Here is an 18,091-nt window from a genome sequence, read left to right on the forward strand (position 1 = left end):
AGCCATGAAATTAAAAGATGCTTGCTTCTTGGAAGAAAAGTTATGACCAACCTAGACAGCATATTAAAAAGCAGAGACTTTACTTTGCCAACAAAAGTCCATCTAGTCAAGGCTATGGGTTTTCCAGTGGTCATGTATGGATGTGAGAGTTGGACTGTGAAGAAAGCTGAGCACCGTAGAATTGATGCTTTTGAACTGTGGTGTTGGAGAAGACTCTTGAGAGTCCCTTGGACTGCAAGGAGATCCATCCACCCAGTCCATCCTAAAGGAGATCAGTTCTGGGTGTTCATTGGAAGGACTGATGTTGAAGCTGAAACTGCAGTACTTTGGCCACCTGATGCGAAGGGCTGACTCATTGGAAAAGACCCTGCTGCTGGGAAAGATTGAAGGCAGGAGGAGAAGGGGACTACAGAGGATGAGATGGTTGGATGGCATCATCGACTCAATGGACATGAATTTGAGTAAACTCTGGGAGTTGGTGATGGACAGGGAGGCCTGGCGCACTGCAGTCCATGGGGTTGCAAAGTGTTGGACATGACTGAGTGACTGAACTGAACTGATTATGCATTTTAACAATAATCTTTTCAAATTTGTTTTGCAATATAATACACTCCTTCAAAATTTAATGTGCCCAATTCAGTGGTTTTGAGTATGCTCCCAAGGTTTTACAACCATCACTACCTAATTCCAGAACATTTTGTCATTCCCTCCAAAAATCTCCATGTCTATTAACAGTCATTCTCCATTTCCCTCTCCCTCCCGTCCTTGGCAACACTAGAAACCCTAAATACTCTTCAGACAGAATACAACATCTTTAATACAGCCTCTCAAGTGGCCCAGAGAGAAAACGGTGATTTTGGGATTCGGGGCAAGGAGAGGGACAGTTGGCGGATGAGCGCTTAGTTTGCTGAAAGGACACCCTCTCTAGTGCTCTTCAGTGAGCTTATCAGCTTTTGCCTCAGCTTCTTCAGTGGGTCGCACCATATAGAGGCCCATTCTGGGAGATGGTCATATTCACCTGCCAAAATCTGCTGGTATCCTTTGATGATCTCCTTCGAGGTACCAGTTTCCGCATATGACAGGTAAAGACCTCGGCCGCATGGAATGCCTGAGACAAGAAGAGCTGTATTTTCAGTGCACAGGACACAGTTCCTTTAGAAAGTTCATCTATACCCAAGACAGCAATGATGTTCTGGAGGGATTTGTAATCCTATAAATGGTAGCCCACTTTAGTATTCTTGCCTGGAGAATTCCATGTTCAGAGGAGCCTGGCAGGCTGCGGTTCATGGGGTCGCAAAAGTTGGACACGACTGAGTGACTAACACACACAGGATCATTTGCATGGAAACAATTAATAGTTGGGAATAATGTAAAGTGCTTGCCACACTATCTGGAATATGTTGAGGTTTCAATAAATTCTACCTATTATCATAATTGGGTTTCCCCCGTGACTCAGAAGTAAAGAATCCACCTGCAATGGGGGAGGTGCAAGTTTGATCCCTGGGTCAGGAAGATCCCCTGGAGAAGGAAATAGCAAACTACTCCAGTATTCTTGCCTGGGAAGTCCCATGGACAGGGGAGCCTAGCGGGCTACAGTCCTTGGAGTCACAAAAGACTCAGACATGACTTAGCAACTAAGCAGTAATAACAACAGTATCTTTTGCACCCCAGAGGCAACATCATAATGCTCATTGCCAACAATGGGATCCATAATGCAAGAGGTGGAGTCCAGAGAATCCATAGCTGGATAGATGCCCAGCTCAGCAATAACATGGGACAGCACAGTGGTGCACGTCCACATGGGCAAAAGTAGTGGCAGGGACAGGGCCAGTCAAGTAATCTGCAGGCATGTAGATAGCCTTAGAGATGTGATAGATCCCTTTTGGGTGATGGTTATCCTTTCCTGCATGGTGCCCATGTCAGTGGCCAGGGTAGGCTGATAACCCACTGAAGAAGGGCTTCTGCCCAATAAAGATAATACCTCTGAGCCAGCCTGGGTGAAACAAAAGATGGTATCAAGAAGCAACAATACATCTTGACCTTCTTGGTCTCTGAAGTATTCATCTACAGTCAACACAGTCAGAGTTGCCAACTCGAGCACCAGGCAGTTCATTCATTTGATCACATATCAGTGCTACCTTGGAGGTAGAATTTTTTAAGTTGGCATCACCAGACTCAGTCATTTCATGGTAGAAGTCATTATCCTCTTGCATCCTCTCACCAACACCAGCAAACACAGAGTACCCACCACAGGCTTAACAACATTGTTGATTAACACTATGATAAGTACTGTCTTGCCAATTCCAGCACCAACAAAGTGCTCAATTTTGCCACCTTTGGCATAGGGAGCCAGCAGATCCACAATCTTTATACCAGTAACCAGAATTTGCTGCTCAACACTCATCTCTATGAATTCAGGAGCTTCAGCACGAATAGCTACAAATTGTTTGGTTTTTATGGGACCCCGGTCATCAAAGATTCTCCAGTGACATTCACAAATCTACCCAAGGTCTCAGGGCCAACAGGAATTTTGATTGATGTACCAGAATCCAGGACATTCTGGCCTCTAACCATGCTTTCCATACCATCCATGGCAATGGTCCTTATTGTTCTCTCACTCAAAGACTGGGCCATCTCCAAAACCAGCTTGGTCTCCCTGCCTTGCACTTCCAGGGCATTTAGGATGGGTGGCAGCTCCTCACCAAATTGGACATCTACCACTGCACCAATGACAGCCACCATTGCCCAGTGGTGGCACATGCCTTTGGCAATGGAAGTGTTTGGTCAGCATAGTCTCTGGCAGCCTGGAGCACTACTGAGGTGATCCTCAGAAAGAGCTGGGCTTGTGGTAGCCGTGCTGAAGGGCTGAATCCCCACAAGGACCCTGAGGCCCAGGTAGCAGCCACACAACCCTTGAGTCCCAGCAGAGTGGTGCCTGGGTGGAGACTACTTATCTATTAATTTCTATCTCTATGAATTTCCCTACTTTGGACATTTCAGATAAGTGAACTCACATAATATGTAGACTTTTGTGTCTGACTTTTTCACTTAGTATGTTTTCAAGGCCCATGCATATTACAGCATGTATTAATGCTTCAGTCCTTTTTATCACTGAATAACCCATTGTATGGCTATACTGCTTTGTATATCCACTGTATGGATGTATCATTTTGTTTATTCATTCATCAACTGATAGATATTTGCAGCTTCTACTTTTGGTCTATTATTATAATGCCACTATGAACATTTGTGTATAAGTTTTTGTGTTGACATGTTTTCAGTTCTCCTGGATATTTGCCTCTAAATGGTATTCCTACTTTCTCCACTTACTAATCAATGCTTGTTATTATCTGTCTTTTTGACTATAGCCATCCTAGTGGATACAAAATGGTATCTCATTGTGATTTTGATTTTCACTTATATAATGACTAATGATGTTGGACATCTTTTCATGAGCTTATTGCCCATTTGCACATCTCTTCCAGAGTAGTTTCTATTCAAATTCATTTTTTATTGGATTATTTGTCTTTTATCCTTGAATTATGTATTGTTTATAGACACTGAATATAATCTCTTAGCAGATATATGATTTGCACGTATTTTCTCTAATCCTCTGAGTTGTCTTTTACTTTCTTGATGGCGTCCTTTGAAGTACGAAAATTTTAAATTTTGATGAAGTCTAATGTTTTTTGTGTATGTTTGTGCTTTGGTGATGCGAAATCCCTTGCATTCCTATACACTAATAATGAGAAAACAGAAAGAGAAATTAAGGAAACAATTCCATTCACCATTGCAACGAAAAGAATAAAATACTTAGGAATATATCTACCTAAAGAAACTAAAGACCTATATATAGAAAACTATAAATCACTGGTGAAAGAAATCAAAGAGGACACTAATAGATGCAGAAATATACCATGTTCATGGATTGGAAGAATCAATATAGTGAAAATGAGTATACTACCCAAAGCAATTTATAGATTCAATGCAATCCCTATCAAGCTACCAACAGTATTCTTCACAGAGCTAGAACAAATAATTTCACAATTTGTATGGAAATACAAAAAACCTCGAATAGCCAAAGCGATCTTGAGAAAGAAGAATGGAACTGGAGGAATCAACCTACCTGACTTCAGGCTCTACTACAAAGCCACAGTTATCAAGACAGTATGGTACTGGCACAAAGACAGAAATATAGATCAATGGAACAAAATAGAAAGCCCAGAGATAAATCCACGCACATATTCTTTGACAAAGGAGGTAAGAATATACAGTGGATTAAAGACAATCTCTTTAACAAGTGGTGCTGGGAAATCTGGTCAACCACTTGTAAAAGAATGAAACTAGAACACTTTCTAACACCATATACAAAAATAAACTCAAAATGGATTAAAGATCTCAACGTAAGACCAGAAACTATAAAACTCCTAGAGGAGAACATAGGTGACATACATCACAGCAGGATCCTCTATTCCCAGAATATTGAAATAAAAGCAAAAATAAACAAATGGGACCTAATTAAACTTAAAAGCTTCTGCACATCAAAGGAAACTATTAGCAAGGTGAAAAGACAGCCTTCAGAATGGGAGAAAATAATAGCAAATGAAGCAACCGACAAACAACTAATCTCAAAAATATACAAGCAACTCCTACAGCTCAACTCCAGAAAAATAAATGACCCAATCAAAAAATGGGCCAAAGATCTAAATAGACATTTCTCCAAAGAAGACATACAGATGGCTAACAAACACATGAAAAGATGCTCAACATCACTCATTATCAGAGAAATGCAAATCAAAACCACTATGAGGTACCATTTCACACCAGTCAGAATGGCTGCGATCCAAAAGTCTACAAATAATAAATGCTGGAGAGGGTGTGGAGAAAAGGGAACCCTTACACTGTTGGTGGGAATGCAAACTAGTACAGCCACTATGGAGAATAGTGTGGAGATTCCTTAAAAAACTGGAAATAGAAATGCCTTATGATCCAGCAATCCCACTGCTGGGCATACACACTCACGTGTACCCCAATGTTCATCGCAGCACTGTTTATAATAGCCAGGACATGGAAGCAACCTAGATGTCCATCAGCAGATGAATGGATAAGAAAGCAGTACATATACACAATGGAGTATTACTCAGCCATTAAAAAGAATACATTTGAATCAGTTCTAATGAGGTGGATGAAACTGGAGCCTATTATACAGAGTGAAGTAAGCCCATAAATACAGTATACTAACGCATATATATGGAATTTAGAAAGATGGTAACGATAACCCTGTATGACACTGATGTATAGAACAGTCTTATGGACTCTGTGGGAGAGGGAGAGGGTGGGAAGATTTGGGAGAATGGCATTGAAACATGTGAAATGTCATGTATGAAACGAGATGCCAGTCCAGGTTCAGTGCACGATGCTGGATGCTTGAGGCTGGTGCGCTGGGACGGCCCGAGGGTTCAGGATGGGATGATTATATAATCCAAATCACAAAAGCTTACACCTATGCTTTCTTTTATTGTTTTAGCTCTTACATTGAGGTCTATAATCCATTTCCACTTAATTCCATATATTTTTTAAGGTAAGGGGTTCAACTTCATTCATTCCATGTGAATATCTAGTTGTCTTAGCACCCTTTGTGGAAGATAATTCTTTACACATTGAATTGTTTGGGCACCCTTGTTCTCTGACATAAATGTAAGAGTTTATTTCTCTCCCATCAGTTCTATTCCGTTGATCAGTATGTGTTTCGTTATGCCAAAATCACACTGTCTTGATTACTGTAGATCTATAGAGAGTCTTCCAGAGAAGGCAATGACACCCCACTCCAGTACTCCTGCCTGGAAAATCCCATGGAAGGAGAAGCCTGGTGGGCTGCAGTCCATGGGGTCGCTGAGGGTCAGACACGACTTGAGCGACTTCACTTTCACTTTTCACTTTCATGCATTGGAGAAGGAAATGGCAAGCCACTCCAGTGTTCTTGCCTGGAGAATCCCAGGGACGGGGGAGCCTAGTGGGCTGCCGTCTAGGGGGTCACACAGAGTCGGACATGACTGAAGTGACTTAGCAGCAGCAGCATACAGAGTCTTCAGATCAGGAAGTATGAGTCTTCTAACTTTGTTCTTTTTAAAGATTGTTTTGGCTATTTTGGATCCCTAGATTTCCATATAAATTTAGGAACAGCTTGTTAATATCTGGTAAAAAAAAAAAAAAGGCAGCTGAGATTTTAATAGAATATGTCACATCTGTAAATAAGTTTGGGGGAGTATTGCTCTCTTAACAACCTTAAATCTTCTGATCCATGAACATGGGATTGACCTGTTTATTTAGGTCTTTAATTTCTTTTAAAAATGTTTTGTATTTTCCACTTTATAAATCTTCCACTTTTTCTATTTCTCTGCAAACAAATTAAAGACTGATGGAATTTATTTTTTAGTTAACAACTGAGAAGATTTTTTCATATTTGTAAGATAGAATGAGTGAGGTAGAAAGACAGATGCAGGGGGAGACTAAGAATGAGGCTAGAGCTATTATGGTGAATCTCAAGTTCAGTGCTTGGGTGCCTGACAATGTCAAGGTAAAGTGAGACTATTTCAGTGCCACAAAGGCAGAGTGCAGACTTCAGGCTTCGAGTATCCAGCTCTGACAGTAAGAGTTGGAGTGAGGCAAGGAAGGCCTTTCACACACTTCAAATATCCCTCATGGTTCATCCTTTCAACAGTGATCTCTCGGGGGAATGTTAATAGTTCCATGAATTTCTCTGTTCTATAATCACCTGAATTCTGTCACAAATAATATGGGTTGGGAATGTTTCCTCCAGCTCTTCATGACCTGCCAAGCTGCAAAAAGCCATTGATGCCAAAAGTCCTCATTTAATCAAGCAAATACCAGTCCAGGAATGGCCCGCCTTTCGTTTCAGTGTGCTCTGGGAAAGGCAAGGAAGACAAGAGTGACTGGGGAAAAAATAGCAGCAGGGACTCACTTGAGTCTGAAACTGAGCTGCGGAAAAAAAAAAAAGAGAGAGAGAGAGAAATCCCCTTGGAAAGAATGGGAAAGAATCCACATAAAAGATTTTATTGCTTATGACAAACGCCTGTTGCTCACAGAAATTTCTAGAAAGCATGCTCATATGATAAATATGCAATATATATGTGTGTGTTTACACACACATACACACACGCACACAACCTGACTTATTGACTAGGCTGCATTTATAGTATGCTCCCAAGAAGAAAATGTTTATTTCAGTCTAAACATCTTTAAATGCAAATGGAAAAACAATTTCAGGAATCAGTTTTTCTGAAGTGGACTCTCAGTCCCTCACTGTCTCATTCGGGATAATTCTACCGTCATAAACTAGAGCAGATATTCATATTTAATGTAATTTACAGATGTTTTACTTCTCAGCCTACCAGGATCTTTTTGCTACCACTCTTTTAAGGACTGGTGCTTCATAAGATACTCAAGATATTTTATATTTATTACATCATTTATCTTCCCAGTCTTCTTGGAAATAGATAAAAAGAGGGCAGACAAGGTAAGAAGAGGGTTTATTCTCCCCATTATACAGATGAGAAAGCAGACATGCGGAAGGAAATGGACTTTCATTCCTTCATCAGTTATTTATTGACAGCCATCAGGCTCTGCCTCTAGATGCGGTGGTTACAGTAAGCTGTTTTGATCCCTCTTCTCGTGACTTTTAGTCTTATGGATTGCTGTTTTCAAAAGCATATCTGATCTTGTGGCATCTCTGTTTAAGTTATTTTTGGGGTTTTCCACAGATTTTAGAACAAAGACTAAAAATCTCATCCTGGCTTGCAGTGTTTACATGGGCCTACCTCATATCGACTAATACTAGCCTCATCTACTGTCTGCCTGCATACCCACTACAGCTTAAATGTTTTTATTTTTTGAGAGAATATGTTTATTAGTTGTCATTTTTATTTTTTAATCAAAGTTTAAAAGTATTTACTTCAAAGAATTGATATTTTAATAGTCTTGTTATAAAGAATAGCAGTCCCCTTTTTTCCCAGACTCATTCACTTTTAAGTCTTCAGTCAGTTCTTTTGATATTTATTTTCTTATCTCTCAATAGCATTTGTGTATTGCTACTTCTCCACTTTTTAGTGTTGAGCACTCTCTGTTGACTTCATACTGAGCGATCAGTTCAGTTCAGTTCAGTCGCTCAGTCGTGTCCGACTCTTTGATATGAGGCTTTAATTTTATCCCCATGCCTAGCTCCATATACATTTTGCTCCCACCACTACAGGCTATCAGGAGTTCTCATTCTAAGTCCAGATTTTATAATCAAAAGCAGACTTTATGTGCTCTAAATTACAGCATAATGTTATATTTATTTGTTCCTTGTTCAGACATATCTAAGTAGAAGGCTCAGTTCAGGGAGCAGGAGGCCAGGAGGGGAAAGGAAAATGAAAGACTGTAACTAGTTTAATGGCTTTTTTCACCAGAAGGAATCTTAGGGACCATTTCTTCCTCTCTTTTAACTTCAGAAATATTGTTACCTAGGTTCATGGTCACGTGGCATGTGGATGACAGAGGACCAGCAGGTGGTTCTCCTCACTGTTTCTAGTGCTCTTTGACACTTGCCATGCTGTAAACAAACTTTTTTTTTGGCTGTGCTGGGTCTTCGTTGCTGCTGGAGCTTTTCTCTACTTGTGGCGAGCTGGGCTACTCTGCAGTTGCAGTGCACAGGCTTCTTACTGCAATGGCTCCTCTTACTGCAGAGCATGGGCTCTAGGGCATGCAGGCTCCAGTAGTTATGATGTGTGGGCTCAGTATTTGCAGCTCCCAGGCTCTAGAGCACAGGCTCAATAATTGTGGTGCCTGGGCTTAATTGCTCCACAGCATGTGGGATCTTCCTGGACCAGGGATCAACCTTGCATCTCCTGCATTGGTAAACAGATTCTATAGTTCTGCTGCTGCTGCTGCTAAGTCGCTTCAGTCGTGTCTGACTCTGTGCGACCCCATAGATGGTGGCAGCCCACTAGGCTGCCCTGTCTCTGGGATTCTCCAGGCAAGAACACTGGAGTGGGTTGCCATTTCCTTCTCCAAAGCATGAAAGTGAAAAGTGAAAGTGAAGTCACTCAGTCGTGTCCGACTCTTAGTGACCCCATGGACTGCAGCCTACCAGGCTCCTCCATCCATGGGATTTTCCAGGCAAGAGTACTGGAGTGGGGTGCCATTGCCTTGGCTCTGAGCCACCAGGAAAGCCCTATAACCAAACTTTTAACTAAGATGAATTTAGGACTGGTCTTGGAGTATCAGGAAATTTAAGCTGTTTGCTTCTGTGCATGTGTGTGCTTAGTTGTGTCCGACTCTTTGCAACCCCATGGACTGTAGCCCACTAGGCTCCTCTGTCTGTCTGCCTAACAGTCAATAAATGCTTTTGTTTCATTTCAGATATTAGACCCTGCTCTCAGCTGGGAACCTGGGGCCTCTGTATACCTCAGAGGAGCTGTCAAAGGCTGCTGAACCTCTGGTTTGCTCTTTTGTTCAGTTTTATTCTTCCCCAGAAAAAGAATAAAATTAGTTTCAGAAATGTTGGGAGAAGACATTGTATATTTAACACTACGGGAAAAATCATAGCAACTTGAGTTCATCTTTCATTCATTACTCTGAGAATATTCAGTTTAAGGGGAAGAGATAACTAAACACCTGCATATCTTTATAACCAGTCCTGTAATGAAATCAGAAAACAAACCTGTTGACAAGAAAACGCATCTTTAGGGGTGACTGCTCATCTCTTTCTGCACCTCTAGGTCAAGTGTTAGTGTCACTATGTTTGAGATTCTGCTGTATCCTGTCTTCTTAAACACCATTGGACTCAAAATTTTCCACCCTCACTATTGTTTCAAATATTTCATTGCTCAATAAAGGGTAATAAAGAAGAAAGATGGGATTAAAGGGAGTACTGAGAGGGGAGGAAAGAGACAGGAAATATTAGACTAGCATCTGAATGGTCAGGCCACTCAAGATGGCAGCTCTCTTGCTCTCTGTACATCCCCTGCTTGACCAGTCCCTGCTTCATTAACATCCTACTCACCTGGCCTTCCCTCATAATCACAGAGCCTAATCAGTACTTGCCCTCAGACCCAGCAATGATGGTTCTAATCTTTAGATCAAAACCATCTCCACTATGATAGCAGTGAAGGGCATCTTCCTCTGTGGGCTTCCCTGGTAACAGACTGTCAATCTGACTGTCAATTCCACTTATAACTGAAAACATGCACACACTACCCTCCCTATCCCCCTACCCCTACCCTACCATGGAGCAAAGCCTGCTGCCATGTCTTGCCTGCAATTGGCCACACACAGTCAGATGTTGTTCCAGGACCTGGCTTCATACATGTAAGATTGCCCCATCCATTAAACCACTGATGTCTCTGTCACTGACTCCAGGCTTTTTGGTCTTGAGGATAAGCAAGTATAGGGCTTGCAGGCTTGTGGGATGTAGCCCAACAGCACCCAAATTATCTTAGACCTTTCACTAGTCACTTAGTAAATGTTATTCAATTGAATAATGGTAATAGTCTTGTAAGGTAATAACCATTATTCTGCTTCATAGATGAGGAAGTGGAGGCTCAAAGAGGTTAAATTGTCCACCGTCGCACAGCTGTGTTATTCAAGTAGACTTTAGTCAAGCTTTCCTTGGTTCTGTAGCCTATCCTTTTTTTTGTTGTTGTTGCATTATTGACTATGGTGGTGGTAGTTTAGTCACTAAGTCCTATCTGACTCTTGTGACCCCAAGGATTCTGTCCATGGGATTTCCCAGGCAAGAATACTGGAGAGGCTTGCCATTTCCTTCTCTAGAGGATATTCCCAACCCAGGGATCAAATCCAGATCTCCTGCATTGCAGGCAAATTCTTTACCACTGAGTCACCAAGGAAGCTCTTTATTGATTCTTCAGGGCTGCTAAACAAATTACCACCACACTCAGTTGGCTTAAAGCAACAAAAATGTATTATCTCACAAGTTCTATGAGTCAAGGGTCTGGGTGCAGCTAGACTGGGTGCTTCTGACTCAGGGTCTCTCCCAAGGCTGCAGTCAAGGTTTGGGCTGGGGGCTGCCAGCATATCCAGGCTCACTCACATGGCTGTTGGTAGGTCTCACGTTCTCATTGGCTGTTGGCAGGAGACATACATTTTTGCCATGGGGACCTCCCCACAAGGGCAGCTCACAGCATGGCAGCTGGCTCCTCCAGGGTGAGTAATTGAGAGTGAGAGAGAACACTGGAGACTGAAGCCACTGTCTTTTTATAACTTATCTTGAGATAACATGCCATCACTTCTCCTGTGTTCTTGTCTGTAGAAATGAGTCAGTAAGTCCAACCAATGATGCTGTGAAAGTAGTGTACTCAAAATGCCAGCAAATTTGGAAAACTCAGCAGTGGCCACAGGGCTGGAAAAGGTCAGTTTTCATTCCAGTTCCAAAGAAAGGCAATGCCAAAGAATACTCAAACTACCACACAATTGCACTCATCTCACACGCTAGTAAAGTTATCCTCAAAATTCTCCAAGCCAGGCTTCAGCAGTACATGAGCCGAGAACTTCCAGATGTTCAAGCTGGTTTTAGAAAAGGCAGAAGAACCAGAGATCAAATTACCAACATTCGCTGGATCATCGAAAAAGCAAGAGAGTTCCAGAAAAACATCTACTTCTGCTTTATTGACTATGCCAAAGCCTTTGACTGTGTGAATCACAATAAACTGGAAAATTCTTAAAGAGATGGGAATACCAGACCACCCAGCCTTCCTCTTGAGAAAACTGTATGCAGGTCAAGAAGCAACAGTTAGAACTGGACAAGGAACAACAGACTGGTTCCAAATAGGAAAAGGAGAACGTCAAGGCTGTATATTGTCACCCTGCTTATTTAACTTCTATGCAGAGTACATCATGAGAAATACTAGGCTGGAAGAAGCACAAGCTGGAATCAAGATTGCTGGGAGAAATATCAATAACCTCAGATATGCAGATGATGCCACCTTATGGCAGAAAATGAAGAATACTTAAAGAGCCTCTTGATGAAACTGAAAGAGGAGAGTGAAAAAGTTCATTTAAAGCTCAACATTCAGAAAACTGAGGTCATGGCATCTGGTCCCATCACTTCATAGCAAATAGATGGAGAAATAATGGAAACGGTGACAGACTTTATTTTGGGGGACTCCAAAATCACTGCAGATGGTGATTGCAGCCATGAAATTAAAAGATGCTTACTCCTTGGAAGAAAAGCTATGACCAACCTAGACAGCATATTAAAAAGCAGAGACTTTACTTTGCCAACAAAGGTCTGTCTAGTCAAGGCTATGGTTTTTCTAGTGGTCATGTATGGATGTGAGAGTTGGACTGTGAAGAAAGCAGAGCGCCAAAGAATTGATGCTTTTGAACTGTGGTGTTGAAGAAGAGTCTTGAGAGTCCCTTGGACTGCAAGGAGATCCAACCAGTCCATCCTAAAGGAAATCAGTCCTGAATATTCATTGGAAGGACTGATGCTGAAGCTGAAGCTGAAACTCCAATACTTTGGCCACCTGATGTGAAGAACTGACTCATTTGAAAAGACCCTGATGCTGGCAAAGATTGAAGGCAGGAGGAGAAGGGGACGACAGAGGATGAGATGGTTGGATGGCATCACCGACTCAATGGACAGGAATTTGAATAAACTCTGGGAGTTGGTGATGGGGAGGGAGGCCTGTTATGCTATAGTCCATGGGGTCGCAAAGAGTCAGACACGACTGAGCAACTGAACTGATGATCAAGTAGAGGGGGTTATACAAAGACATGAATACCACAAAGTAGAGGTCACTGGGCGTCCAATAGAAATCATCTCTCTGAACTTGATTTTAAGTCCTAAGATATTCTTTGCTTTACAAAAATTATTTATATTTAAACTTCTGCTTAAGTAAAACCAAACATTCTATCTGTGTTTAGCATCTCTCATGAACTTTTCTTTATTGTAAATTTTTTAGGAAAGAATTTGAGAGAAGTTACATGCAACTTTAAAACAGGCAGTTCGAAGATTGAAAAATGTAATTCTGTTTGTATGTGTGTATGTATGTGGATATATATGCATAGACACATATATACATATATATATATATATAACAATATTAAAATGTTCTTTTCATGCTGGTTTCAATTTTTAAAATATAAGAATAAAATAAAGAGAATGATAAATAACAGTGATAAGCAGCATCTGGCACAATGTCCATTACTTTTACACAAGTATTATTTTGCAAAGATTTCTATATTGTGCAATTTGGATGAGAACCAAAAGAAATATCTTTGTGGTCCCTGATCCATGCTATGTGAGCATCTGTTCCCTTCTAAGTAATGTCTAATTAATGTTCAGAATTAGCTAAGAATGCTTACTGAATATATACTAGGAACAGAGTCCAGTCCTTCATTCTGGTGAGCAGTTGGTAAAGTTCCTTTTTTTATTCCTGAAATATCTGAAGCTCCAAGGCCCTAATGGGGAAAGGCAGGATGGATAGATAGCAGGCAACTTGAACAAGGCCCTAGGGTCCCAGAGACCTCACTTCAAAACCTCTTCTGCTGGAGGTTCTTGGGCAAATGGTCTTGTCTGAAACAACACCCACCCACCTAAGAGGGCAGCTGTGAGAAGAGGCAATGTGTTCAGGTGGTTTAGGCTCCATGTGCTCAGTCTATGTCTGAAAGCCAGACTGGGTTCATCTCCTGGCTCTACCACTTAACTATGGAAAAGCCCTTAACCTCTCTGCTCCGCCTCACCATCTGAAAAGTGGCCATATGATGGCATCTACATCATTGTACTGTTGGGAGAATTATGTGCATTAATATGTGCAAAGCTCTTGCCAAGGATGAGCCAAGGACAAATGAAGTCATTTGTGTAAAAGCCCTATCCCAGCACCTGGCATTAGGTAAGAAAATTAATAAATTTTTAAACATTTAATTTCTTCATCTATAATATGGGGGTATTGGTGGGCTTCCGTCTATGGGGTTGCACAGAGTCAGACACGACTGACACGACTTAGCAGCAGCAGCAATACCTATCTTATAGAGTTCTATTTTTTCTGGATAGTAGAAATTTAAAAAAAAATGTTATTGAAGTATAATTTACAGTGTTATGTTAATTTCAGGTATACAGCACAATGATTCTTTTCCCATATAGGTTATTACATAATACTGAGTATAGTTCACTGTGCTATACAGTAGGCCCTTATTGATTATCTATTTTATATACAGCAGTGTGTATATGTTACACCCAAGTTCCTGATTTACGACTCCCTTCCACCTTTCCCCTTTGGTAACCACAGCTTATTTTTCTATGTCTATGAGTCTGTTTCTATTTTGAAATAAATTAAATTGTATCTTTTTTTAGATTCCACATGTAAGTGATATCATATGATATTTGCCTTTGTCTGGCTTATTTCACTTAGTATGATAATCTCTAGGTTATCCACGTAGCTGTAAATGGCATTATTTCATTCTTTTTTATGGCTTAGTATAGAGTTCTCTTATAGAGTTCTTATGAACATAAAATTATATGTGTGTGTGTGTGTGTGTGTGTATGAAAGTCTTTCTGTCATGTTTGACTCTTTGCGACCCAGGACTATAACCTGCCTAGCTCCCCTGTCAGAGAAGGTAATGGCACCCCGCTCCAGTACTCTCGCCTGGAAAATCCCATGGACGGAGAAGCCTGGTGGGCTGCAGTCCATGGGGTCGCTACGAGTCGGACATGACTGAGCAACTTCACTTTCACTTTTCACTTTCATGCATTGGAGAAGGAAATGGCAACCCACTCCAGTGTTCTTGCCTGGAGAATCCCAGGGATGGTGGAGCCTGGTGGGCTGCTGTCTATGGGGTCGCACAGTTGGACACGACTGAAGTGACCTAGCAGCAGCAGCAGCTCCCCTGTGCACGGGATTCTCCAGGCAAGAATTCTGGAGTGAGTTTCTATTTCCTTCTCCAGGGGATATTCCCAACCAGGGATCAAACCTGGGTCTTCTGCATAGGCAGATGGATTCTTTACCATCTGAACCACCAGGTAGACGATATATATGGGTTGTATATATGTGTGTGTCTATATGTATATGTATATGTATGAAGTGAAGTGAAGTGAAGTCGCTCAGTCGTGTCCAACTCTGTGACCCCATGCACTGTAGCCTACCAGGCTCCTCCATCCATGGGGTTTTCCAGGCAAGTGTACTGGAGTGGGTTGCCATTTCCTTCATATATATATATATATATATATATATATATATATATATATATATATAAAACATCTAATGGTTTGTGATCCAAATAAGGACTTAGTGAAAATGAAAGTCACTCAGTCGTGTCCGATTCTTTGTGACCCCATGGACTATATATTCCATGGAATTCTCCAGGCCAGAATACTGCAGTGGGTAGCCTATCCCTCCTCCAGGGGATCTTCCCAACCCAGGGATCGAACCCAGGTCTTCTGCATTGCAGGCAGATTCTTTACCAAGTGAGATATCAGGGAAGCCCCAAGGACTTAGGAAATGGTAGCTATTATTATTAGGAATTCACAAACAATTACAGAGCTGCCAATACGTGGGAGTTGGGGATGTCAAATAATTCAGTGTAAAACCTCTCTCAAGCCAGGAGGTAAATCTCTCAGCTCTAAGCGGTGTTGTGCTCCAAGATGACTAAAAGATTTCCTTTTAGCTTGGGTAGCGGTTTCTGGAGTTCCTTTGGGGCAGCATATGTACAGGGAATTGTAAGTCTGAGAATGGTATTCTTCTGGTTTCTGCTTGGTATTTTAATTGGCATATTAAGTTTCTTATCTACGTCTTTTTTGTGTTTTTAATAATATCCCTTTGTGGTTGCAGACTGAGTGCAGAAAGAATGTATTAGAAGGAGCTAGTAGAGATAAATGCTGTCCACACGCTGAGAGCCTGGAGCTCTGGGATCATTGGGTTCCAGATGGGGGGACTGGCTGTCAACCCTGTGAGCTGTTTCCGGAGGGCCCGGCTCATGGTGTGATGAGAAGGGAAGGCTTGAGGGCACCCAAAGAAAGGCCTGCTGAAATTCTTTTGCCTGCTTTCTCAAGGACTACCACTGTGCCTTAGCCCCTCTCTTGAGAACCCCACTCAAGAACGCTTGATGTCTTGAACCTCTCTTTGCAGGCAGAGAGGGATATTTCGTAGGTAGCACCAGCTTGGGTAGAAAAGAATGCATTTCTCAAAAACATAACCCTGTCTATGACCCTGCTAACGATAACCACAAACCAAGGGGAAAGAAAAGCATTTTAAAGCTAGTTCTGGGAAGCAGATCGCCCCCTGACCTCCTCCCCAGAGCCAGAGCTCTGAGTATCAGACTGAAGGCAAACATACCACAGAACAAGACAGTGGGAGACACCGCTTCATGACTAATTGGCTTTAGGAACACAGGATAAAGGAAAAACATATAAACAACTCTTGAGCTTTGAAAATAAATACTACTAAGGACCATGGATTGCTCATATAATTTCGTTTTTATTAGAAATACCAAACTCAGTGACCGTCTCTGTCCCACCCTAATGCAGAGTTCATTAGGGGTGTATCATCTCTAATGATAATCTTCAACTATATTAGAAATTTTATTTGTTTTTCTGGTCCCTCTTTCATTTCTTCTTACCTGAAAGCTTCAGAGAAGAAGTCTCGTTAGAGTTCACTTGGCAATATTTTATGGATCTTAAATCAATTTCATAGAAGTCCTAACTTTTATCACCTTTCAAATGGTATTAACTTGGCTTTAAACTCTAAGAGGATCTCAAAGGATAAGTTCCTGGTATCTGTTATCAACACCCTGTTTGGGGATTAGTCCTGTGTTTTCATGTGGGATAGAAACATATCCGGATAATTCTCCTGAGCTTCACTTGTTGAAATTTGACATTTGTCCTATCACTTAATTATGGCTCAGCTCCCAGAAAGCTTTGCTGTCACCTCTGAGACAGCTGCGTGCCCCTCCCCCATAGCACATACACTCAGTCCAGTCCAAATCCACCCTTCAGCTAAAATAACAAAAATAAAACAAAAAACAAAGCTAATGACAAAATACAGAGTGGAAATCCTTCATCTTGAAAGGCTCTCTCAGCTTTGTGTGGCTTGGAGCTGTTAGCCACAGGGAGATCAAAAGATTGGATTTGGGTTTCTCTGTCTTGGTAGGACTTCCGAATCCCTGTCCCACCCTACCTCCTGGCTTCTCCCTCCAACCCAGGATTTTAGCTTTCCTCACTGTCACTTTGTCTTACTGAATCCCAGGAGTAGCTTTTTCTAGGGAGCCTTTGCCACCTTAAATGTTGCCAAAACAGAACCTGTCGCTTTAGACTTCTTAGAACTTTAGAACTTCACAATTGTGTGTAGAAAGAGAACTGGAATTAGTGGCAAAGACCTTCTCTCTGTGTGTTTCCTCATGCGAGATTTGCAACTTGAAAAGATCATTCTTCCATGTTATAATCCTTGTTCTACTATCATCGAGGTTTTTCTCTCTGTGTACAGTAACCAGCTGAGTGTTACCCAGTAGGTGCTGGTATGGATAAAAATGAGCTCTTTGGGGTCGGGGAGACTGTTCTTATTTGTAGCATTTGGCGATTTCCTTGATTTATAATATCCAGCTTGATTGATTTCAAGATACCAAAGTGAAGTCACTGAGCAAAGATTTGGGAAGAAATGCACGCCACCAGCTCCACCTGCAGTGTGTCTGCTCCAGCACAGGGTTGGGGGAAGGCTGGGGAAGGCTGGTAGAGCAAGCAGTACTTGAACTTGAATCTAGAAAGATGAGTAGGCATTTTCTGAATGGAGAGAGGCAAGGGAGAAGGCAAGAGGCAAGAATTTCTAGCAAAGAATATGCTATCAACACCGAGTTCACTCTGCTCTCTGCATGACAGACCAATAAACTGAGGTGTCGAGGCTAGGAATACGACTTTATTCCAAAATCTGGTTTCTCAGATGGCGCTAGTGGTAAAGAATCTGCCTGCCAATGCAGGAGATGCAACAGGCATGGGTTTCATCCCTGGGTCAGGAAGATCCCTTAGAGTAGGAAGTGGCAACCCACTCCAGTATTCTTGCCTGAAAAATTCCATGGACACAAT

General features: G+C 41.6%; 1 pseudogene; it reads right to left on the bottom strand.

Moving 5' to 3' along the window:
• Positions 1–924: 924 nt before the first annotated feature.
• On the bottom strand, positions 925–3,124 carry LOC133245033 (ATP synthase subunit beta, mitochondrial-like; annotated as a pseudogene).
• Positions 3,125–18,091: the final 14,967 nt, after the last annotated feature.

Source organism: Bos javanicus, chromosome 3 (genome assembly GCF_032452875.1).
Source record: "Bos javanicus breed banteng chromosome 3, ARS-OSU_banteng_1.0, whole genome shotgun sequence".
Taxonomy (NCBI): Eukaryota; Metazoa; Chordata; class Mammalia; order Artiodactyla; family Bovidae; genus Bos; species Bos javanicus.